A 26,576-nucleotide genomic window follows, 5' to 3' on the forward strand; every position below is an offset into this window, starting at 1 on the left:
TTGTCTGCGAGCCTGAAACAGCCATCAAAAGAGCCACATCTGGCTCGGAAGCCACAGGGTCCCGACCTCTGATCTATTCCCGTGCCATTACACACCTATGACAACTCTCTACAGCAGATGGCAGCACTTGCAATATTATGACAGGAGAAAAACAGTAAATGGTTAATTTTTAAATTATTGAACTCAGTTTTACATTGGTATTATATGAGGTGTTTATGAACTGAATAATATGAAGCTTATGAAAATAATTTATAATACATGTTATTGAAATATATAAGATAAATTATTTTTGACAAATATTGCATGTAATATATAAAATTTACCCTAATAAATCACAGAACTAAATAAAATTTAGTTATGTTCATCAAGTTCAGAATAATTTTTGTACTGTATTTAAAGCAAAAATAACCTATTACTTGTTTGTTTATTGCCTCAAAGGATCTATCACATTTTATGCAATATCTTGCTAGACCATTTGGTTAGCTAATGTGATTACAAAATTGCAGCTCTTCAAATATTTTAAATAAAAGTATTTATTTATCAGTATACATTAATTAACAGAATAAAGCTTTGCTAATCTCATTTGGAATGACTCACATAAAATATATTTTTTATTTATTTTCTTTTCTTTTTATTCTTTCTTTTTTTTAAGAGTTTTCTCTTTATTCAGGAATAACTAGGGTCAACTTTTATTAATGTGAAAGTTGACTGAGTAATGTTAAGAATCAAAAATGTAGAATAAAGCTGATACCCATATTCAACATTGTAGTTTGCTTTTTCTGTAGTTACAAATTTTTATTATTTCCTTCCCTAAAACATTCACAGCAGAGGTGTTCATTTCATTTGCCTATTTCACCTCCAAATACCACCAGTTAATGGGCTTGAATGAGGTAAAGGAATAAAGTCAGTGGCTATTAACCCACCATGGCTGCCTGGAATTCTGATAGAAAAGCTGCTTACAGCCCTGTCTTACAAAGTGCTTAAAGCTCAAGCTCAGACCTTAAATAAAGCTAAATTCACTATCGCCTGAGTTGAACAGGTTATAAATCACAGCTCTTCCTCCTTCCCTGTTGTCCTACCACCGACAGCCTTCTTGTGAAGAAAATGGTGAAAATGGCATTGATCTTCAAGCCAAGAAACATAAAAATATAGGTGTTCTAAACAGTGAGGAAACCACAAGACATGGCTTTGATGAGAATAGTGAATGGGGCCCAAGTTACATAAAACTCCAAAAAGTCAGGAAGAACTACTCTGAAAGGGAAGGCAGGGTGATAATGTAGCTGATACCTTACATCAACTGTAATAAATTTTTATGTCTTAAATGAACAGAATGTCAACCAAAGGCAGAGAGAGGCAAGACAACTTCACACGTGGGGCTGAAAGCCAAACTGCCCGCTGGAGAGGCACTTAATGCATCCCAACCAGAGCCCTTCACCCTGTCAACCCCAGGCCCCACCCACAGAAAGCCCTCAGAAAACACAACTTTCACCAAGACTCAGAAGTTCTTTTTCTCTGAGATACTGGAGCTGCTTGATTCTTCAGAGCTCAGAGGGAAAAGTATTGAGAGGAGACATTCCCTGGATACCCTGGTGTTAACTGGTCCTCCATGTGGTTAGCAGCCACTGGAAAGAGATGGCTATCACCTTCAAGAACTACCTGGAATTAGCCTTTACCAAAAGCTTACTGTTCTATTTCACTGTAGTTAGTACCAGCCCAGAATTCCCCCTCCCCACACCAAAAGAAAGAACAGAGCTTGGCTGACATGTTTTGAATTTGGAAACTTATCACATTGTGATGGACATTACAAATAACATATTTCTGCGTAAAAACAATGGTACTTGTTCTTAATCAGATGATTTAGCTCTGACAATTATTCTTCCAGTCATGTGATGTTAGTATATTTTTTGATAGTGAAGTGTTCAATCTGAAATGTTATGTAGGTCCTTTGATTTTAGGTCAAGCTGTATACCAAAAACATTCCTCCACCCCCACCCACAGCCTAGTCATTTATCTGCACAGTGATACCCATTGAGACTTTGACCACATGGGGAGTCATCCAGAACTGTAGCTCCAGGACACACTGGGCCTGGTAAGAACAGAGCTCAGGAACGGTCCTGATTGCTGAAGGGAGGGACCAGGGCCAGCCACTCCCGACACACGGGTAGAGTTCACAGTTTAGCACATTGCACAAGGAGGTCAGCTGAGTGGGTTGCATTTTAAAAGAGGACTTAAAACAAAGCCAGTCCAGAAACTCTTCCAGGGGTGGTCTTGAAGACGAGCTACAGACACCTACTACAATCACTTCATCAGAAAGAGGTGTGCGGGACCTAGCTGCAGAGGTCGCTACAGATGTTTGGAAAACCTTCAAGTCCTGCCACCATCATAATTGTTGAACATGAGACAAGGGTCAAAGCTGTATCCTGGCTCAAACACCCCCGGAGTGCGACAGATTGGCCCAGAACAGGACTGAAACGTCATTAGCCGATAGTTCATCTTTCCTAAAAGCTCTGGGTCTATACTTTTAGCAATGTTACTGATTTGGTGTGGGTCTGCAGTCAGGTTATAGACTTCTACAAATACCTCCTGGTCATCAAACTGGCAGTACTGTAAATCCCACAGCGCCGACATGGTCCTCACACAGGCATACATGTTGTTATAAGCATCTTCATACACATAGTCTGGGAAACACTGTGATACTCCAGGACTCAGGGAAGGACATGTTGGGTCGGTGACATTATGACCATCTCCTTGATATTCCACCAAGACAGCTGATTGCCAAGTCACATTACTGGCACCTCTCAAAATGGGCAGCAAAGACATTCCATCCATCTGTGTCTTATTCATGTTGTAGCCAGCGATGTCCAAAATAGTAGGACCCAAGTCAATGTTGGCAACAAGCATCTTGTTTGTCTGATTTGGTTTAATCCCAGGCCCTCGAACCAACAGTGGAACTTTGATATCAAATTAATACAGCTGCCTTTTGTCTATCGGCAAAGAAAACTGTCCTGTGTGATAGCCATTGTCAGAGATATAAAAGATGTAAGTGTTGTTGAGCTCCCCATTGAATTCCAATCTTTTAACCAGTTTCTCCACAAGGTCATCAACTGAGAATAGAGCTTGCCACCTTTTCCTAAATGCATTATCTAAAAACTGTATTGAAGAATTCGTCATTGGGGTCTTGGCTTGCCTAATCAACCAGTGCTTGTTCATTCCATGGATGTTGAAGTTCTTGTTCCTTGGAGCAAAGACATTCTGGAAGGTCTTCTGGTACTGAGGTGTGACTATCCAAGGTGAGTGAGGCGCTGGAGTGGAGATCATCATGAAGAATAGTTCAAAGTTGGACTTGTATTCCAGAAAGTCCAAGGAGACATTAGGCAAAACATCTGTCAGGTAGTCCACACTGTAGTTTTCACCATGCTTCTGGGCCTTCCCATTGATAGAGAGGGTATAGTTATAGTATTTAGAATTCTTTGCCAAGGCATACCAATAACTCTATTCCAGAGGGACGTGTTCTAATCCACCTGTGTCTGGGGCTCCATACTCATTTAAGTACTTCCCTGCAAAAAAGATTTGATAACCACACATTGATCTGAGAATTGTTGGGAAAGTTCTTGGATCTTCTCCCAAGATTTACTACTGCAGTTTCCCTCCAATGTGTTGTTAACAACGTAATGATTATGTGAATACTTCCCTGTCAGGATACTGGCCTGGCTAGGGCAACAAAGAGCACTTAGCACATAAGCGCTGGAAAAAGTGATCCCCATCTCTCTGATGAGAGCCTAGGTTTTCTTTAGTGGTGTCATGCCGCTGAGCACTTCGTCCTGGTCGTTGGTGAGCAGCAGCACCACATGGGGCCTTCGAGAGCCACCCCCCCACCCCGGAAGACCCCCAGGCAGCCTCCGAGCAGAAGCACCAGCAACACGAGGCTGCAGGAGGGCAGGTGGTGCAGGTTGTGCTGCCGGGGTGCGCCTGGGGCCAGAGGCAGAGCTACAACATGGCGGACAGGGCTGGCGGGGAGGGGTGGGGTGGGGGGGGGGGAGGGGGGGGGGAGGGGGGGAGGGGGGTGGGGGGGAGGGGGGGAGGGGGGGGTGGGGGGGGAGAGGGGGGCCACCCTGGATGGTGCATGGGGATTCGCAGCTGGCTGATGAGAGAGCGGCCCTAGAACCAGAACCGCAGGAAGAAAAAGCTGTACGGGGAAGGCCAAGGACCAGGGTCCAAAATAATTTTTGTATGAATGAAACTTGCCATGTTAAAAACCCATATATATGTACTTTAAGTGTTTTGCTCATTTTAAATAAGATTATGTTTACATATGCATACATTTTCCCAAATTAGCATACCATTTAGGCAGGGCAAGCATTTATATTAGTAAAACAAAATGCAATCTGATGATTAGATGGTTGAACTGAACACCTTTATTTTTGCTTGTTTACTATTATAACAACTAGTAGAATAAAAATCCATTATTAAAAGTCCCTATAACCCAATGATATATAATGCTATTTAAATATTCCTAAATTAAACTAACCTATGGATTAAGACAAGTCATCTAGTTTCCCTTATCTCTGATGCTCAGAAACAAACCTGATAATGTTAGTCCTTGAGTCTTCAATTTATTTATTTTTGTGGCTTATTGTTTTCATTGCCCACTATATTGCTTTGAGGTAATGAAATCATGGTCGGGAGGTGTGCTTCTTCTCATGCTGAATATGTCTTTGCTATCTAAGCTCTGATAGATTTTTATATATCCTGTTGAAAAAATGTGTATTTTCCCCTTCTGCCATATATATTGTCACATATTAACAGACATGAAAACAAATCAGTACTACCTGTAAACTAACCACACAAAACTTTGTTTTCATGGAGCTCTTAAGGGCAGCTGCCAGCAGCTGGTATTTTGCCTGATCTCTTTGGGCTCTGCGTGCCTTCTCCTGTTCCTCTCAGTTACTATGGAGTCTATAATATGGACCTTAAAAGCTATGCTCAGGAGATCTCGTTGAAGGGTTTGAGGGCCCTTCTCTGCCTTTTTAAGCTTTTTATGTATATTGAGGGCTGATTGGGAGATGAAATGAGTGTTAAGAACTCTGGACCCTCAACTGAACAGGGGTTAATTTTAGTATATATTTGGAGTGCCTCTGGTAGGCAGGACAGGAATTGGGCCAGATTTTTGTCCGCTCGTTGTGAAATTTCTCAGTGTTTTTCATAATTAACTGCCTATTGAGTGGCCTTTTGCAGTTTACTATTAAGCATGTGACCATATGATTACGAAGGTCCCTGCCAGGTCAGATTGTATGCCTGGGTTAGATATCTGAATTTCTTTCTGTAAGAGTCTGGGTCTGTGTAGAAGAAGCCTAGTCTCTTTTCTGTTTGGGATAGATCCAAGAGCAAGAACAGGACAATGGATTCTCATAATTCCCTTGGCCCTGGTTACCTCCCAGAGGGGGAAGAGGGGGGTCTGGGGGATGTCAGTGTCTGACTCTGAGCTTGTTTAATCTCTAGATGGCAGGAAGTTGTCAGCAAAGAGGGGAGGAAGAGAGGAAGCAAAAGGATGGACAGTGTGGTCAGTTGGATGAAAAGAAGGAGGGTCAGAATCTGCAGGAAGAGGTTAAGGTGCTCGTGGTGGCACCACGTGCTCAGAGGGGTCAAAACGGTCAGAGCTTAGAGGAGAGTTGGAGGAGGATGGGGGAGAAGGGGTTTTTGCTAAAAGTATTTATATTTGGTAGGTGTAAGGACAATAGCCGCGACCACCATCATAGCCGCCTGGCCAGAGCAGGTTCGCATTAGATTCTAACAGAAGGTAATGAAACAATGAAGCCAAGAACTGGGGGGGGGGGGGGGCATCATCTTTAATCCTAGCTTGCACAAGGCGGGCAAGTAAAACACACACTGGGCTCCAAAACCCACTCACATTCAGTGCTCACAAAGCTACTGACTTATCCAAGTTTCCTAGAATCAAAAGTTTCTAGCTGTAAAGCCAGAAGCCACGGCCAGGGCCACCATCAGAGCAGCCTAGCCCATGCAGGTTCGCATTGGATTTGGACAGTTGGTAAAGAAACAATGGAGCCACAAACTGGTGGGCCATAGTCTTTAATCCTAGCTTGCACCCGGCGGGCAAGTAAAAACACACACTGGGCTCCAAAACCCAATCACATTCAGTGCTCACAAAGCCACTGACTTATCCGAGTTTCCTAGAATCAAAGGTTTCTAGCTCACCAGCCTTATTGTCCTCAGTTCCCCATCTCCTTCTCTATCCCAGATACAAACTCTGTACAAACTGGCATCTCACTCAGCACTCCGCCATCTTGGCTGCTTTTCCTGGCCTCCTCCACGTGGCCTCCTTCTGCTGCTGGCTCTACTCTCTCTGCTCTCTCATGCTAACCTCAGGAACCAAGAGCGGGCAAGCCCCCTATAAAGCCAGGAGGCACAGCCAGGGCCACCATCAAAGCAGCCCAGCCCATGTAGGTTCGCATTGGATTCGGACAGTCGGTAAAGAAACAAAGGAGCCAAAAACTGGTGGGCCATTTTCTTTAATTCTAGCTTGCACCCAGCGGGCAAGTAAAAATACACACTGGGCTCCAAAACTCAGTCACATTCAGTGCTCACAAAGCCACTGACTTATCCGAGTTTCCTAGAATCAAAGGTTTCTAGCTCACCAGCCTTATTCTCCTCAGTTCCCCATCTCCTTCCTTATCCCAGATACAAACTCTACACAAACTGGCATCTCACTCAGCACTCCGCCATCTTGGCTGCTTTTCCTGGCCTCCTCCATGTGGCCTCCTTCCGCTCTCCTCTGCTCTCTCTTCTAATGATAATCTCAGGAACCCAGAGCGCAAACTCCGGTTTTGCCCCCACTTTATACTGTAGCTTCACAACCTCTAATCCAATATACAAAGTAGGGAAGTCTCTAATACAAAGTCACCTCTGAGGCATGATTGGATTGTACCACCCTACATCAAAAAAGGGTGGGAAAGGCTTAATCCCAAAACCAAGCCCCAGGCTACAATTCTCAACACACATTAATATCACCTGGGCAACGGCCTCTTTAACAAAGTGAGCATAATACATTTTATCTGCCCAACAATCTACCGCTATGCTCACTTTACTATCCACCAATTTACATCACCAGCATCCCCGTGCAAGAAAACTAGCACATTACACAAGTTACAACAGCACAAATCATACAGTTTCAACAATTACAAAGGTACATTTCACCAATATCTGAGCACTTTGCCAAAAGCGCAAAATGTCCTCGGCCTTCTTTCTAGCCATGGGAAAAGCTTCCTGGGGCAGGGGAGTGCTTCCAGCAAAGCCACCCCCCACCCCCATCAGGGTATTTTACATTGTCCAAAATCCGTAATCCGTAAATCCATCCAACAAAGGAGCCAATGCCCACTCCAGTCGTAGTCCAGGAAATCAGTCCACACACACGGGGCATCAGCCACCCCCTTCATCCCTGCCATCCTGGCTGGTCTTACACTGTCCCAAAGAGGGGCACGTGGCAATGGCAGTCAGCATATCCATCTCTGCTCCGGAAAGCATGTCCAGCCCTATGTCCCCAAATCGCAGACCTACCGGGGCCGCAGTAGGTGCTCCTTCCAGCTTGGCTTTCAATTTATGGAGACTGGAGATTGCAACTCCAGCCCGATTCTCCTCATCCTCCAAAGTGGGACTGAAAACACCAGCTCCGGCTGCCGGGCTCGAGCCTCCGTCCACTGCCGCCTTCTGCTCCGCAGACCTTGCAGCTCCGGACTTGGCTTCAGCCTCAGCCTCAGCCCCGGCCTCCTGCCGCTGCTGGCTCTCCGCAACATCCAGGGCAAGCTGCAACTCACGAACCTCTGAATCCTCCTCCAGCAGCTGCTCCATTTCCAGGCGAATCTCGCAAACCTGGTCGGCCTCCTCCTCCAGCATTTCCTCCAGCTCCAGGGTCAGCATCGGTTTCTCCTGCATTTGCTCCAGCTCCTTCTGCTGCTCAGTTTGCAGGTCCCAGGCAGCCTCTTCCACAGAGCTCTCGGTTTCCTCACGCATGGCTGTAAAAGTCAGCCAGCCTACGATCCCCAAAAGGACAGCCATGGGGAACCCTAACACTAGCCAGTCCTCTACTCCACCGCTCAAAGGCTCCTTGCCGATCTGTATCGAATCCTGCCACAGACTACGCCAAATGTAAAGCCAGGAGGCACAGCCAGGGCCACCATCAAAGCAGCCCAGCCCATGTAGGTTCGCATTGGATTCGGACAGTCGGTAAAGAAACAAAGGAGCCAAAAACTGGTGGGCCATTTTCTTTAATTCTAGCTTGCACCCAGCGGGCAAGTAAAAATACACACTGGGCTCCAAAACTCAGTCACATTCAGTGCTCACAAAGCCACTGACTTATCCGAGTTTCCTAGAATCAAAGGTTTCTAGCTCACCAGCCTTATTCTCCTCAGTTCCCCATCTCCTTCCTTATCCCAGATACAAACTCTACACAAACTGGCATCTCACTCAGCACTCCGCCATCTTGGCTGCTTTTCCTGGCCTCCTCCACGTGGCCTCCTTCCGCTCTCCTCTGCTCTCTCTTCTAATGATAATCTCAGGAACCCAGAGCGCAAACTCCGGTTTTGCCCCCACTTTATACTGTAGCTTCACAACCTCTAATCCAATATACAAAGTAGGGAAGTCTCTAATACAAAGTCACCTCTGAGGCATGATTGGATTGTACCACCCTACATCAAAAAAGGGTGGGAAAGGCTTAATCCCAAAACCAAGCCCCAGGCTACAATTCTCAACACACATTAATATCACCTGGGCAACGGCCTCTTTAACAAAGTGAGCATAATACATTTTATCTGCCCAACACCCCCATTCTGCCCCTATTTTATAGTATAGAAATCCAAACCTTTAATCCAATATACAAAATAGGGAAGTCTCTAATACAAAGTCACTTCTCTGAGGCATGATTGGATTGTACCGCCCCACATCAAAAAGGGTGGGAAAGGCTTAATGCCAAAACCAAGCCCCAGGCTACAATGATCCTGCCTGCCCTCAACACACATTAATATCACCTGGGCAATGGCCTCCACATGGGCAACGTTATCTTTTACAAAGTGAGCATAATACATTTTATCTGCCCAACACTAGCTCACCAGCATTATTCACCTCTGTTCCCCATCTCCTTCTCTCTGCACAAACTCTGCGCAAATTGGCTTCTCATTCAGCACTCCACCATCTTGGCAGCTTCTCCTGGCTTTCTCCATGTGGCCTTTCTCTGCTCTCCTTTCTCTGCTCTCTCCTCTAATGCTAATCTCAGGAACAGGAAGAAAGCAAGCTCCTGGTCTGCCCCACTTTATAGAGTAAAAACCAAAATCTTTAATCCAATATATAAACAAGGAAGTCTCTGATACAAGGTCACTTATCTGAGGCATAATGGGATTTCTCATGAGAGTGCACCACCCAAAAAGGGTGGGAAAGGCTTAATCCCAAAAACAAGCCCTAGGCTACAAGGATCCTGTCTGCCCACAGCCCGCCCCCAACACACGCCCATCCCAAGCAAGAGGGACAACCAATACCATCACCTGGGCAACGGGCTTCCACATGGGCAGTACCATCTTTAACAAAGTGAGCATAATATATTTTATCTGCCCAAAAATCCACCCCTATGCTCACTCTACTACCCACAATCTACACCACCAGCATCCCTGTGAAAGGAAATTAGGCACATTACACAAATTACATCATGACAAATTATACAATTTAAACAATTACAAAGGTACATTTCACCAGTCTCTGAGCACTTTGCCAAAAGCACAAAATAAAAAGTCCTCAGCCTTCTTTCTAGACATTTGGAAGGCTTTCCGGGGCAGGGGAAGGGCCTCCAGCAAAGCTGCCCCCCACCCAAATCAAGGTATTTCACATTGTCCAAAATCCATAACTCCATTCAGCAAAGGAGCCAGTGCTCACTCTAGTCATAGTTCAGGAATTAGTCCACACACATGGGTCCTCAGCCACCCCCCTCATTCCTGCTGTCCTGGCAGGTCTTACACTGTCCCAAAGGGGAGCATGTGGCAATGGCAGTCAACATTCCCATCTCTGCTCCAGAGAGCATGATAACATCCACCAATATGTCCCCAAATCACAGACCTGTAAGGTACTTGTCCCCGCTGAGAAGGAAGGGGCTGTTGGGCAGATAAAATGTATTATGCTCACTTTGTTAAAGATGGCTCCGCTGCCCACGTGAGGCCATTGCCCAGGTGATATTAATGTGTGTTGAGAATCCTTGTAGCCTGGGGCTTGGTTTTGGGATTAAGCCTTTCCCACCCTTTTTGATGTGGGGTGGTACAATCCAATCATGCCTCAGAGAAGTGACTTTGTATTAGAGAATTCCCTATTTTGTATATTGGATTAGAGGTTGTGAAGCTACAATATAAAGTGGGAGCAGAACGGGAATACACTCTTGGTTCCTGAGATTAGCATGAGAGAACAGAGGAGAGCAGAGAAAGGCCACGTGGAGGAGGCCAGGAGAAGCAGCCAAGATGGTGGAGTGCTGAGTGAGATGCCAGTTTGTGTAGAGTTTGTATCTGGGATAAGGAAGGAGATGGGGAACAGAGGTGAATAAGGCTGGTGAGCTAGAAACCTTTGATTCTAGGAAACTCAGATAAATCAGTAGCTTTGTGAGCACTGAATGTGATTGGGTTTTGGAGCCCAGTGTGTGTTTTTACTTGCCTGCTGGGTGCAAGCTAGGATTAAAGACTATGGCCCATCAGTTTGTGGCTCCGTTGTTTCTTTACCGACTGTCCGAATCCAATGCGAACCTGCAAGGGCTGGGCTGCTCTGATGGTGGCCCTGGCCGTGGCTCCTGGCTTTACAGGGGCCGTAGCCATGAAGTGTGGAATAAGAAAAGGCTTTATTGAGTACAGAGCACGCATTGCCCCTGGCGAGGTTCCGTGGCCCCAAGGAAAAATGGAGGCCAGGGAAGTCGCAAGGATTAAACTGCGTGGGAGATTTTTAAAGGGTCCCTAGGGTGGTCGAGCTAATATGACGTGGTGAAATCTCACTGGCTGGCAAACGGTCACTGTTTTCCAAAGGGTTCCTGGGAAGTTTCTTTTGGCGTGCTTGGTTGTGGGTGATTCTAGCCAAAGTTCACGGATCCGACCTTTCCCATTATCCACTGACCTTACAAGGCCTACCAGTGGCATAGTAAGAACTCCTTGCTGCTGGGCTCTCACCATCTGGAGACTGTGGATTAGAACCCCAGACAGATTCTGCTCATCCTTCAAAGAGGAACTGAAAACACCAGCTTCTGCTGCCGGGCTCGAGTCTCAGGCTGCCGCCGCCTTCTGCTCTGCAGACCTTGCAGCTCCGGACCTGGCCTCAGCCTCAGCCTCAGCCCCAGCCTCTTCCACTGCTGGCTCTCCACAACATCCAGGGCAAGCTGCAAATCATGAACATGTGATTCCTTCTCCAGCATCTGCTCCATTTCCAAACAAATCTTGCAAACCGGTTGGCCTCCTCTTCTAGTGCTTCCTCCAGATCCAGGGTCAGCATCTGTTTCTCCCACATTTGCTCCAGCTCCTTGCACTGCTCAATATGCAGGTCCCAGGCAGCCTCTTTCACAGAGCTCTAGGTTTCTTTATGCATGGCTGTAAAAGTCAGCCAGCCTACGGTCCCCAAAAGGACAGCCATGGGAAACCGTAACAGCAGCCAGTCCTATACTCCACCACTCAAAGGTGGTGGTGGCTCCATACTTATCTATATTGAATCCTGCCACAGACTACGCCAAATGTGAGACCAGTAGCCACAGCCACCATCACAGCCACCTGGCCAGTGCAGGTTCACATTAGATTCAGACAGACAGTAATGAAACAATGGAGCCAAGAACTGGTGGGCCATCATCTTTAATCCTAGCTTGCACCTGGTGGGCAAGGAAAACACACACTGGGCTCCAAAACCCACTCATTCAGTGCTCACAAAGCTACTGATTTATCCGAGTTTCCTAGAATCAAAGTTTCCCTCCTCACTAGCCTTATTCACCTCTGTTCCCCATCTCCTTCTCTCTGCACAAACTCTGCATAAACTGGCTTCTTCCTTTGCACTCCACCATCTTGGCTGCTTCTCCTGGTCTTTTCCACGTGGTCTCTCTCTGCTCCCCTTTCTCTGCTCTCTCTTCTAATGCTAATCTCAGGAACCAAGAGAGCAAGCTCCTGGTCTGCCCTATTTTATAGTGTAGAAACCAAAACCTTTAATCCAATATACAAACAAGGAAGTTTCTGATACAAAGTCATTTATCTGAGGCATAATGGGATTCCTCATAAGAGTGCACCACCCTACATCAAAAAGGGTGGGAAAGGTTTAGTCTTAAAACTACGCTTTAGGCTATAAGAATCCTGCCTGCTTACAGCCTGTCCCACCACATCCAAAGCAAACTATAAGCGAGAAAACATATGTATTATTATTTACAAACTTATTTGACCAACACTGTACATAGGGAATTTCTGAGACCTTCCCTGTCTGGTGGCAAAAATTATTGAGAGCACGTGGCAATGGCAGTCAGCATTCTCATTTCTGCTCCAGAGAGCATGATAACATCCACCAATATGTCCCAAAATCACAGACCTGTAAGGTATTTGTTCCCGCTGAGAATGAAGGAAGGGGCCATAGCCACGAAGTGTGGAATAAGAAAAGGCTTTATTGAGTACAGAGCACGCATCGCGCCCGTGTGGTAGGGCCCCATGATAGGTAAAGGAGGTATAGAGGAGTTGGGGAGGAAGGAGGACCATCTCTTCCAACCATAGTAATTAAAGGGAAGAATTGTCAGCCTCATCACCCATGAGACCTTAGTCCCAGTAAGTAGGAGTAGGAGGTTTCTTGGCCAGGAGCCACGGAGCCTTCTGAAACTGTAGTCAGAATAAACAAGAAACCCCGGGGTCTACCTCCCCAGATTTTTAGTGGTAAATAATTTGGAAGAGTGCCTACCAGAAAAAGGGAAGGTGGAGAAAGATCCCTAATCCTGGTCTGGCAGGGGTTCGAAACAAGGTCATGGAGCTGGCCAATCTATCCCAGCTCCCAGGACCAAGAAGAATCAGGGAGTAAGCCTGGAAAAAGCAGCTGCTGTCCTCTGCTTCCCTGGTAGTAAGCTTGGGTGAGAACTGGGGGATCGTCCAGGCAATCAGAGCCCCGTCCCAGGTTTCTGCAACAAATGATAGAATCAATCGAAGTCTGAAAGACCAGTGTAAGGGGCTTAAATGAAAGGAAACCTGCCGGGCTGTCTTGTAATGGAGAGCAGCCCCGGTTCTCTAACAGGTAGGGTTAAATAGGGGATTTGAGGGTGGGAGCTGGTAGTCATTAAGGAAAAATGTAGCTTTCAGTGATTTATGTAAGATTAACCATAAGTAAGCTAAGGGACCTTCCACACCTGGATTAGTCACCGGGATGCCTGGGGGAAGCTGATCTGGAACATCCAGTTTGTCAATGTCCCTTCGTCCACTTAAGGGAGGAGGTGATCATGGCCCCCACCTGCAACCCTATCAATATGTGGTCTGTGAAATTGCAAATTACCTTCCTGCTTATGAAAGGTTATTGTTTTGCTAATGTTTGTTGAAGGAGAGGTTTTTATGCCAGAATTTTTTTTTATTTTTTATTTCAGGCTAGATTTTTTTTTTTTTATTAAAAGGATAAAGAGTCAGAGAGAGGGATAAACAGGGACGGACAGACAGAAACAGAGAGAGATGAGTAGCATCAATCATCAGTTTTTTGTTGCGACACCTTAGTTGTTCATTGATTGCTTTCTCATATGTGCCTTGACCGCAGGCCTTCAGCAGACCGAGTAACCACTTGCTCGAGTGTGAAGCCAGTAGCCAGCGCTACCATCACAGTAGCCTGGCCCATGAAGGTTCGCATTGGATTCGGACAGTCAGGAAAGAAACAATGGAACCAAAAACTGGTGGGCCATCATCTTTAATCCTAGCTTGCACCCGGCGGGCAAGTAAAAACACACTCTGGGCTCCAAAACCCACTCATATTCAGTGCTCATAAAGCTACTGACTTATCCGAGTTTGCTAGAATCAAAGGTTTCTTTCTCACCAGACTTACTCACCTCAGTTCCCCATCTCCTTACTTCTCCCTGCACAAACTCTGCACAAACTGGCTTTTCACTCAACACTCCGCCACCTTGGCTGCTTCTCCTGGCCTCCTTCACGTGGCCTCTCTCTGCTCTCTGCTCTCTAATGCTAATCTCAGGAACCGAGAGTGCAAGCTCCCTTTCTGCCCCTTTACAGTGTAGATTCATAACCTTTAATCCAATATACAAAATAGAGAAGTCTAATACAAAGTCACTTATCTGGGGCATGATAGGATTGTACCACCCCACATCAAAAAGGGTGGGAAAGGCTTAATCCCAAAACCAAGCCCCATGCTACAAGGATCCAGCCTGCCCACAGCCCACAGTGACACACATTAACATCACCTGGGCAATGGCATCAGGTGGGCAGCACCATCTTTAACAAAGTGAGCATAATATATTTTATCTGCCCAACATCGAGCCAGCAACCTAGGGTCCAAGCTGGTGAGCTTTTGCTCAAAACAGATGAGCCCGCGCTCAAGCTGGCGACCTTGGGGTCTCAAACCTGGGTCCTCTGCATCCCAGTTTGATGCTCTACCCACTGTGACACTGCCTGGTCAGGCCACCAGAAAGTTTTGAAAAGAGAGAGCAGAAGGAGGAGAAAGAAGCCATGTTTGCAGAGAGAGAAGAAGAAATGCAGAGTGCTGAAGCAGAAGCCATGTTGGCAGGTAAAGAGAAGGTGTGCAGATAGGGAACGAGAGCTGAGTGGCTTTGGGAGCCCTACTGAGACTGGTGATGCCTTTGATTCTAGGAGAAACCGGAGAAGATTCTTCTGGTTGTGGAACCACAGAATGTATCAGGGCTTTGATAGCTCTGAATGAGTGAAAGGAAACTGTTTTTCCTGTGTGTTGCTTTGTCAGCCGGCACGAGACTTTAATAAATGAATGGGCCACTATTTTTGGTTCCACTGTTTCTTCACCATCTGCCCGAATTCAATGAGAAACTGCAAATGCATGGCCAGGACAGTGCTGGCCCCTGGCCCTACAGATGTTGAACACTAAATAATTTTTACATTGACTTTGAACCACTATTACAAAATTTTATTCTGTTATTTATTCTTAAATATTTAGACAAAAAATGTTTGAGTTTATTTGCTACTCCTGTTTACGATTGCAAAATTGTTCAGAGATTATGTTAATTTAGACATTGCTTAGCTTGCGAAAGAAATTTTTTTTAACCAAGGAAGCTTTATTTATCACTGCCTTATGGATAAATTCATTCAAGTGTTGGAATAAGCCACTAAGCTAGAATTACTTAAAATTACTCAGACTTATCTATCTGGGAGATTTTGATAAAACTCTCCATTAAATAAAGAAACAGATGGACAAATTGTTATGTTTTTCAGTAACCTGATTTCCTTTGAATAAACTAAATTGACTGTTTTGCATATGTGAAGGGCAGAATACTAAATATGTTTTTGATCTTCCCATTATCGCTAATACAGCATATGTCTCTTCCAAAGATGCCTTTTGTTGAACATATTAAATCAGTTAGTATTTATCTAATTACAGATGCTTTAATGTTAATTTTTACACATGTATAGATATAAAAAAGAAAGTTAGTTGGCAGTTAGTTCTTCAGAAATGATGGTCATAGCCTGGCCAGGTGGTGGCGCAGTGAACAGAGTGTTGGACTGGGGTGTGAAGGACCCAGGTTCAAGGCCCCAGGGTTGCCAGTGTGAGCACAAGCTCATTCGGTTTGAGCAAGTCTCACCAGCTTGAACCCAAGGTTGCTGGCTTGAGCAGGGGGTCACTAAATCTGCTGTGCCCCCCCCCATCAGTGCACATGAGCAAAGGCAGTCAATGAGAAATTAAAGTTGCAACGAGGAGGAATTGATGCTTCTCATCTCTCTCCCTTCTGGTCTGTCTGTTCCTATCTGTTCCTCTCTCTGTCTTTCTCTGACTCTGTCACAAAAAAAAAAAATTATTGTCATTGTTGGTCAAATAAGTTTGTAAATATGATATACAGGTTTGCTCGTTTATAGTTTGCATTGGGTGTTGGGGACAGGCTGTAAGGTCATTATACCCTAAGGCTTACTTTTAAGACTAAGCTTTTCCCACCCTGTGACTTTGTATCAGAGACTTTCTAGTTTGTATATTAGATTAAAGGTTTTGATTTCTACAATATAAAATGGGGCAGAGGAGTCCATGCTGGAGGAGAGCAGAGAAAGGCCACGTGGAGGAGAGGAGAAGTAGCCAAGATAGCGGAGTGCTGAGTGAAAAGCCAGTTTGTGCAGAGTTTGTGCAGAGAGAAGGATATGGGGAACAGAAGTGAATAAGGCTGGTGAGGTAGAAACCTTTTATCCTAGGAAAACTGAGATAATTCAGTGGCTTTAGGGGCCCTGAATGGAAAGGGAAGTGTTTCCCACTGTGTGTATTTCTTGCCTGTCAGGTGCAAGCTAGGATTAAAGCTAATGGCCCATCAGTTCTTGGCTCTGTTGTTTCATTACCGTTTGTCCGAATCAAATGCGAACCTGCATGGACCAGGCGGCTGTGATGGCGGCAGTGGCTACTGGACTTACATATATGAATTAATTCCCAAGGTTTCATGAGAACTTTAGTATCTCCTAAAAATCACAAGCAAGTGTGCAGACATGAGCATTTATGTAGTCTCATATATCTATTACAATCCCAAAGAGATGGACATAGTTACTTGTAAAGATATTGTTGTAAAATATCCATACCTCACTTCCACAGGTTTACATAGAGAAACCAAGTCCAGATAAATTTTGAAGGGTTTTTTTAAAAGGAGGAGATTTAATAATATGCTGGCTACATATGACTAACACGGGGCATGTCTGACCCATATCGTGCAGCCCAAATATATCTCAGAAGCTGGTTATATACATTTTGACCACATACAGGTTGGGGGGTGTTGGTCAAATAAGTTTTTACATATGACATATATAGGTTTGCATTGGGTGTGGGGGCAGGCTGTAAGCAGGCAGGGTTGTTATACCCTAAGGCTTAGTTTTAAGACTAAGCCTCTCCCAACCTAAGTGACTTTGTATGAGAGACTTCCTTGTTTGTACATTGGATTAAAGGTTTTGATTTCTACACTATAAAAAGAGGAAGACCAGGAGCTTTCTCTCTCTTGATTCCTGAGATTAGCATTTGTCAAGCCAGTATCCATGGCCACAATCACAGCCAAATGGCCCATACAGGTTTGCATTTGATTTGGACAGTCGGTAATGAAACAATGGAGCCAAGTACTGGTGGGCCATAGATTTAATCCTAGCTTACACCCAGTGGGCAAGTAAAAACACGCACTGAGCTCCAAAACCCACTCATTCAGTGCTCACAAAGCTAGTGACTTGTCCGAGTTTCCTAGAATCAAAGGTTCCTAGCTCACCAGACTTATTCACCTCTGTTCCCCATCTCTTCTCTCTACACAAACTGGCTCCTCCCTCAGCACTCCACCATCTTAGCTGTTTCTCCTGGCCTCCTCCACATGACCTTTCTCAGCTCTCCTCTCCTCCGTGTTGCCTTTCTCTGTTCTCTCTTCTAATACTAATCTCAGGAACAAGAGAGAGCAAGCTCTCGGTCTCCCCACTTTATAGTATAGAAATCAAACCTTTAATTCAATACACAAACAAGAAAGTCTCTGATACAAAGTCACTTATCTGAGGCATAATGAGATTCCTCATGAGAGTGCACCACCCTACATCAAAAAGGGTACAAAAGGCTTAGTCTTAAAACTAAGCCTTAGGCTATAAGAATCCTGCCTGCTTACAGCTTATCCCCCCACATCTGATGCAAATTATAACTGAGCAAACATATATTTATATATCATTATTTATAAACTTATTTAACTGACAGCATTAGAGGAGAGAGCAGAGAAAGGACAGCAGAGAAAGGCCATGTGGAAGAGAGGAGAAGCAGCCAAGATGGCGGAGTGCTGAAGGAGAAGCCAGAATGTTCAGAGTTTGTGCAGAGAAAAGGAGATGGGGAACAGTGGTCAATAAGGCTTGTGAGGCAGATTCCTTTGATTCTAGTAAACTCGAATAAGTCAGTGGCTTTGGGAGCCCTGAATGGAAAGGGAAGTGTTTTTCCACTGTGTGTATTTCTTGCCCACCGGGGGCAAGCTAGCATTATAGCTTATGGCCCACCAATTCTTGGCTCCATTGTTTCATTACCGTCTGTCCAAATCAAATGCAAACTTGCATGGGCCAAGTGGCTGTGATTGTGGCCATGGCTACTGGCTTTACAGGGGGGCATGACAGCATGACATAATCATTGACAAGCTTATAACATTTTTCTAGGGGATTTAAAAGTTAAACTTTCAAGGTAACACAATGGTGATGTCATTTTACATGTTAAAATACATTCATGAACGTTTTAGTGTCTATCTTTCCTCCTTTGCCTAGAATTTCACGTTAATCTCAGGATTCCAGGTAGGGAAGGATAGCTAAAATCATTGTATGGTGGTATGTAAAATTTGTCTCTTATTGAAAGGGAATGAAAGTTCCTCAGATAACCTTAATCCTTTCAGAGAACTAAAACTAAAATGACCCAGTTCTCCTTGTATGTCAGGAGACTTTCATATCTTTCTACCTCCATTTTCCAAAGGAAAGACGGGACAGAAAGCCTGACTTTTGCTCTTTAAAATGGCGTTGCCAATACAAAGTTTTACAGTGCTCTGGCACCTTACCACAATATGAGTCTTAGTCATTTGTGACCTCTTCCAGGTCACATCCATTGAAGCATATCACTATTTGAGTTCATGTTCTCATGTTACTTTTACCAATTTGGTATATACTATAACCTTCTTCAAAGTTAAGATAAGGATTAAGCAGAGAGGAGTAAGGTAACAGATACCTATAATCTTAATTTCCAGCTTTTTGTCCTATTTTTCTCTTCCGATACTTCTTCACAAAAAAAAAAAAGACAAATTATTTAACCTTATCATTTTTCAAATAGAAGTGAAATAGGAACATGACATAGTTTACCAAAAAGGAACCTAAAACATGCTTAGTAATCAAGGATAATACACAATGTTGAAACTGTTGCCATTTAAGAATTGATTAGAGGCAAATACAACAAAGAAAGGGTACTAGAGACTTTACTTTTTATCAGTATCTTGTTCATCCAGCACTCCAACTTAATGTAGTAAAAAGAGAATACAGCACTTGTATGTCTAGACTTATAATGGTCTGGCACACACCTTCATACCTCTTTTTTCCTTCATCATTATAACTAAAAACTAAAAATATAAGACTTGAAGGCTCTAAATTTTGTGAGCATGACAAGTGTTAAGAAATGGGACTCTAAACTCTGAGAAGAAGACAGATTCCTCACCAGAAATAACTGCACTGGAGTATTTGCAAGCAAGGAATCCATGTTTGCTGTATGAAGCTAAGATAAATGAGACTATTAAAATTAACTAGAAATTTATATAAAGTGAACAAATAGTCATAATGTTGGGCAGATAAAATATATTACACTCACTTTGTTAAAGATGGCGCTGCCCACGTGGAGGCCTTCACCCAGATGATATTAATGTGTGTTCGGGGCAGGCTGTGGGCAGGCAGAATCCTTGTAGCCTGGGGCTTGGTTTTGGGACTAAGCCTTTCCTACCCTTTTTGATGTGGGGTGGTACAATCCAATCATGTCTCAGAGAAGTGACTTTGTATTAGAAACTTCCCTATTTTGTATATTGGATTAAAGGTCTGGATTTCTACACTATAAAATGGGGGCAGAATGGGAGCTTGCTCTCTCTCGGTTCCTGAGATTAATATTAGAGAGTAGAGAGCAGAGAGCAGAGAGAGGCCACGTGGAAGAGGCCAGGAGAAGCAGCCAAGATGGCGGAGTATTGAGTGAGATGTGCAGAGTTTGTGCAGGGAGAAGGAAGGAGATGGAGAACAGAGGTGAATAAGTCTGGTGAGCTAGAAACCTTTGATTCTAGGAAACTCGGATAAGTCAGTAGCTTTGTGAGCACTGAATGTGAGTGGGTTTTGGAGCCCAGTGTGTGCTTTTACTTGCCCTCCAGGTGCAAGCTAGGATTAAAGATGATGGCCCACCAGTTTTTGGCTCCATTGTTTCTTTACCGACTGTCCGAATCCAATGCGAACCTGCATGGGCCAGGTGGCTGTGATGGTAGCCCTGGCTACTGGCTTTACACATAGTGAGAATATTTGAAGAAACAGGGAGCTTGGATTATAATTGTGGTCAGAGGGATCAGTCTTGTGCTGGAGCTGGTCTGTGTGCTTCTTTTCACAACTCTATGCTACATGATATTATAATACATTATCTTTTTGCAATTTGCGGTTGTGAGAGTATTTACACTACAGAAACTAGCAAATGACAATGTAAAGCCAGTAGCCATGGCCATCATCACTGCCACATGGCCCATGAACGTTTGCATTTAATTTGGACAGTTGGTAATAAAAGAACGGAGCCAAGACCTGGTGGGTCATCATCTTTAATCCTAGCTCGCACCCAGTGGGCAAGTAAAAACATACACTGGGCTCCAAAATCCACTCATTCAGTGCTCACAAAGCTACTGACATATCTGAATTTCCTAGAATCAAAGGTTTCTAGCTCACTAGCCTTATTCACCTGTTTTCCATCTCCTGCCTGCAGCTCTCTCAGCACTCCACCATCTTGGCTGCTTCTCCTGGTCTCCTCCACGTGGCTTTTCTCAGCTTCTAATGCTAATTGCAGGAACCTCTCCTCTCTAATGCTAATCTCAGGAACGGAGATAGAGCAAGCTCCAGGTCTGCCCCACTTTATAGTGTAGAAATCAAAACCTTTAATCCAATATACAAACAATGAAGTGTCTGATACAAAGTCACTTATCTGAGGCATAATGGGATTCCTCATGAGAGTGCACCACCCCGCATCATGCAACCAGTCAAGAGTGTGGGGAAAAGCTTAGTCTTAAAACTAAGCCTTAGAGGCTATAACAACCGGCCCTGCTTAGAGCCTGTCCCCCACACACAACACAAAATATAAGCGAGCAAACATATATCATATTTAAAAACTTATTTGACCAACAGACATATAGTAATTTTTTTTTTTTTTTTTTTTTTTTTTTTTACATCTCAGGAATCTGAGTGTTAAACATTTACCATCAAACCACTGAAAACTATTGAATTTGAATTTATTAATCAAAGATGGAAGATTTGGACATTATGACATACAAACAAAATGTGATCAGGGAGGTAAAAACTGAAGGATCAATTACAGAAAAGCATTAGAAGTCAGCATTTTGGAATGATAGCAATAGACATCAGAATATTGATTTGAAGTGAAAAAGAAAACCACGGTGAATTCCTGAGAGATAGTTACAATGCTGAAAAGATTTAAGAAAGAGCTTGTTTAGTTATTGGCTGTAAAGCCAGTAGCCAGGGCCAACATCACAGCAGCCTGGCCCATGCAGGTTCCCATTGGATTCAGACAGTCAGTAAAGAAACAATGGAGCCAAAAACAGATGAGCCATCATTTTTAATCGTAGCTTGCACCAGGCGGGCAAGTAAAAACACACACTAGGCTTCAAAACCCACTCACATTCAGTGCTCACAAAGCTACTGACTTATCTGAGTTTCCTAGAATCAAAGGTTTCTAGCTCAACAGATTTATTCACCTCTGTTCCCCATCTCCTTCCTTCTCCCTGCACAAACTCTGCACAAACTCTCCTGTCTCTTTCTTTTTCCAAAGTACTTATTTTCAACTTATTTTAATCTTCAAGTTTCTATTTCTTTCTTTTCATAAACAAGAGATTATTAAATTTTTTTGAGTACTACTACCTAAATATAATTTTAGGAGATAGCTTATACACCCTTTACTCCTCTTACCAAATACAAAAATGTTATATTTTTTTAATAGTCATGCTATGTTTTAACACTCCGCCATCTTGGCTGCTTTTCTGGCCTCCTCCACTGGGCCTGTCTCCCCTCTACTCTCTGCTCTCTCCTCTAATGATAATCTCAGGAACCGAGAGAGCAAGATCCCGTTCTGCCCCCATTTTATAGTGTAGAAATCCAGACCTTTAATCCAATATACAAAATAGGGAAGTCTCTAATACAAAGTCACTTATCTGGGGCATGATGGGATTGTACTATCCCACATTAAAAAGGGTGAGAAAGGCTTAGTCGCAAAAACAAGCCCCAGGCTACAAGGATTCTGCCTGCCCACAGCCCACAGAGACACACATTAATGTCACCTGGGTGACGGCCTCCACGTGGGCAGCGCCATCTTTAACAAAGTGAGCATAATATATTTTATCTGCCCAACATTGGCCTTTTGCCTCAAGGAAAAAAATGTTTTTACAAACAGGTCAGGAATGAAATAACCAAGTGTAAAAACAGGAGCAAAGACTGGAAGTTTCAGTCTGTATTTTGTTAAACCATTAAACTTGATATTCCTATAAGTAAGGTATTAATTTCATTGTGAAATTTTTTATTGCTTCCCTTACCCCAGGTTTGTTTAAATTAATTTAACTCTGTGAGTCTCTTTCTTTTACCAAAGTACTTATTTTCAACTTATTTTAATCTTCAAGTTTCTATTTCTCTTTTCATAAACAAGAGATTATTAAATTTTTTTGAGTACTACTACCTAAATATAATTTTAGGAGATAGCTTATACACCCTTTACTCCTCTTACCAAATACAAAAATGTTATATTATTTTTAATAGTCATGCTATGTTTTAAAAAAAAGTTGTTTGTAATTTTCTATTTACATGATATATGACTGTGTTTGTGGTTTTTAATCTTTATTATTAGGAGGTTGTTTTACTGTATTTAGGTTCTATGAATTGACTAATGTAGCTCTTAAAAAATTATAGATTTAATTACATTGTTATTTCTTGGAAATATGTTTTCTTATATTTAAGTTTCATAAAAAATAGTCAATATTCCTGTAATAATTAATAGGTCATATAAATATTCATTATTTGGGATAACATAGAAAAAGTTTTTGTGTATAATTTTATTTGTAATACTATATAGAATAAATAACTGAAACAACTATATGACAAATAATATTTAGGGGAGTTAATTAATTATATCTTATTCACTTTAAGTTTAATAAGTACAAGTTACTTTTTTACATGTTTCCAGAATATAGAATATTTTCTTAAATATAATACAGAGTTGATAAATTAAAAAACAAGAAAAAAGATGGTAAAAATTTTAATATATTTTTGTGTTTTAATGTATAGACTTTCTATCATGTAACACATATCTTAGACAATTTTCATTAGTGTTTTCTAACAGCAGAGGGAGATATTGAACTAGAAATTAAACATTTTTCAGTACACAACTATTGGAGAATGGTTTTTAGTTAACTAGACTTTTGATTTTGAAGTTATTTTTTTAAAGTACACTTTCTAAAGGAGTGCTTTATAAAAAGTATTTTTTCAACGTATATTTTACAACCAGCAAGATGTGTTATCTGAAAATTAATGTATTTACATTGTGTTAATATGTCATATGATGTATTCCTTTCTTTCCTTTTTATAATCAAGTGAGAAGCAGGGAGGTGGAGAGACAGACTCCTGTATGCATCCTAACTGGGATCCACCTGGTAACTCCCATCTGGGGCTGTTCTGCCCATTTGGGGCTGCTGCTCTTTTGCTAGGCAAACAAGCCATTTCAGCACCTGAGTAGAGGCCATGGAACCAACTTCAGTTCCCAGAGCCAACTTGCTCTTTTGAGCTATGGCTATGGACAGAAAGGGGTGGAGAAACAGATGTTTACTTCTCCTGTGTGCCCTGGTCAGAAATCGAACCCAGGACTTCCATATGCTGGGCTGATGCTCTACCACTGAGCCAACAACCAGGGTCAAGATGTTTTTCTTAATTTTCACTTTAGTTCTATAAAATGAAGATAACAGTAATATGTTCTTTACAGATTTGTTGGTAAAATTTTTAAAATTGAAATACAGTAATTGCCTAGCATACTAATTTCCGATTAAAATTGTTACTGTATATTTATTAATGCTTTTAATATTATTACTACTTGTAGATTTAAATAAATAATTATTGAATGATTGAATACTTAAAAAATACATGCATATTCAATTACTAGCCATATATAATTTAGATTATATAACACAATACTGATATTATACATTGTACATTGTAATACTTTGTGAATGATAGAATAAAATACATCTGATATGACTTTTTTGTGTGTGTATGACAGAGACAGAGACAGAGGGATAGATAGGGACAGACAGGCAGGAAGAGAAAGAGATGAGAGCATCAATTGTTAGTTGCAGCTCCTTAGTTGTTCATTGATTGCTTTCTCATATGTGCCTTGACCGCAGGCCTTCAGCAGACTGAGAGACCCCTTGCTCAAGCCAGTGAGCTTGGGCTCAAGCTGATGAGCCTTGCTCAAACCAGATGAATCCACGCTCAAGCCTGCAACCTCCGAGTTTCTAACCTGAGTCCTGGGCATCCCACTCTGACACTCTATCCACAGCGCCACCACCTGGTCAGGCATCACTTTAAATGGTAAATATGCAATTATTTATTTCTGTCCTGTACAATATAATCATCTTAGTATAACTAGAAATATTAAATTTCTCTATTATGTTTTAGATTTTTTATTCTAGCTGATTATTTTAAAATTTTAATAAAGTTCATCAGAATGTATTCCATGCCAATTATATAAATTTCTTTAAGATGGTATTAAAAAATAAAAGGCAAAAAATGAAAGAATAGTTATACACATAGCTATAATCTCAGAAAAATGTTTCTTTAATGACTTCCAATAAAAATATCACACTGAATTTAATTATATTAAAATTAGTAACAGCTGTGGTTTTCTTTTGAGTTTGTATCATTTGAAAGCTGCTATTGCTTTAACTAAGACAGAACATTATTCTATATAGAACAATTAAACATTGGCTCTTGCTAAATTGAGTAACCCATTTTATGACTTCTTTTATTATGTTGCTATATAAATAATAAAAAATTCTACCAAGCTACCAATATTGAACACTATTTCTCTACTAACAGGCTCTACCATTTTTACCATTTAATTCAAGTGATATAGGTAAATAAGAATCAAAATATTCTTGGTAAATGTTGGATTTGAAATTGATCTATATGAACAGATAAGAGTTTGATAGGTAAGATGAGAAACAAAAAGTAATACATATTTCAGCGAGAGAAAACAACTTATGCAAGGCTGTTTAAGGAATGAAAGAGACAGAGGATATTAGGGAATTAATTGTAGGTATTATCTTCTACTAATATGTGATGTGAAGGCATGTAACAAATACACTAGAATTTAACTAGGGGTCAGATTATGTAGAATGTTGAAAGACATATTAAATACTAGAGTAATAAAGGGATAGAAATGTCTTTTCAGTCACTAAGAAGAGTCATGCATTAACTTGCCAAATGTTAGCTGGTAAATCTAAGGATGATAAGACAAATCTTGAGAGGAAAGTTAGTCACTATCAGAGGGCTGAGCATTTGATGATATAGAGATTATCTGAGGCAAGAAAACCTGAGAATGAAGTCCTGAAAGTGAAGGTCAAAATAACTAAAGGTATTTTCGATAGACTTTTGAACACTAAAGTAAATGAAAAATTGATCACATCAACATATGCATGAGGTTTAATCCATATGTATTTATTATATTACACAATACTTAGAAATCAAAGTTTATTATTTAGAATCATGTACCAACAATATTTATAAAGAAGTAGGTAGATAGAATTATATTAGAACTTTCTGGTACATCTTATCATATTTTGCAATAACAGAACTATGACCAACATGTTAGAAAAAAACAATGTGTTATGAATGTAAATCACATATCCATTTTCTGTGCTGATAAAGGGCTTGATGAATAGTCAATCTATGACTCATTTGCCTATATTACATGCCTTTAAAGAAGAAAAATGAAAAGTATAACTTTCACTTTTGATAAGTCATTGTGATATATTTTAATAAAAGGAAAAAATCAGACATATTTTATACTTTATTGAACATTTATTCAAACTCATAGTATATTTAATTTTTGCAAGAGATTATTGGAAAATATAAACCCATTTTTAATTCTACTTGGGTATCAATCTTCTGCACACATTCTCATTAGCCAATCTGTAATCAAATGTGAATTAATGTCACAAAGACATGTGAATTCCACTATATCTAAACATTTAATTAAAACACTCTTTTGTAAGCTTCAACTTACCAATGTTCCAATAGCTTCTTTTTTTTTCCTTTCTTTTCTTTTTTTCCTTTGAATTTACTATAAGTATTTCAAAATTCTACTGGAGAGTAGACAAGTAAGAAATGTTAGAAGTAAATTTACCTGAACAACCTAAAAGAGAAGACAATCTCTGAACAACAGAAGCGTATAATATGATAGAAGACTAGAATAGTAAGCATAATTGTATAAAAGCTATAGGATAGGGAAGAAAGAGAAATTGATATTTTCTGAGGATTTACAGAGATGCTTCCTAGAGGCTATATTTAATGCCTAGATAGGTGAGTATTATCATAGCAAGATTGAAGGAAATGAAGAAA

At 41.8% G+C, this 26,576-nt stretch overlaps 1 pseudogene; it reads right to left on the reverse strand.

Moving 5' to 3' along the window:
- Positions 1–1,694: 1,694 nt before the first annotated feature.
- LOC136404167 (N-acetylglucosamine-6-sulfatase pseudogene) lies at positions 1,695–11,201 on the reverse strand (annotated as a pseudogene).
- Between the last annotated feature and the right edge of the window lie 15,375 nt (positions 11,202–26,576).

Source organism: Saccopteryx leptura, chromosome 4 (genome assembly GCF_036850995.1).
Source record: "Saccopteryx leptura isolate mSacLep1 chromosome 4, mSacLep1_pri_phased_curated, whole genome shotgun sequence".
NCBI classification, from domain to species: Eukaryota; Metazoa; Chordata; class Mammalia; order Chiroptera; family Emballonuridae; genus Saccopteryx; species Saccopteryx leptura.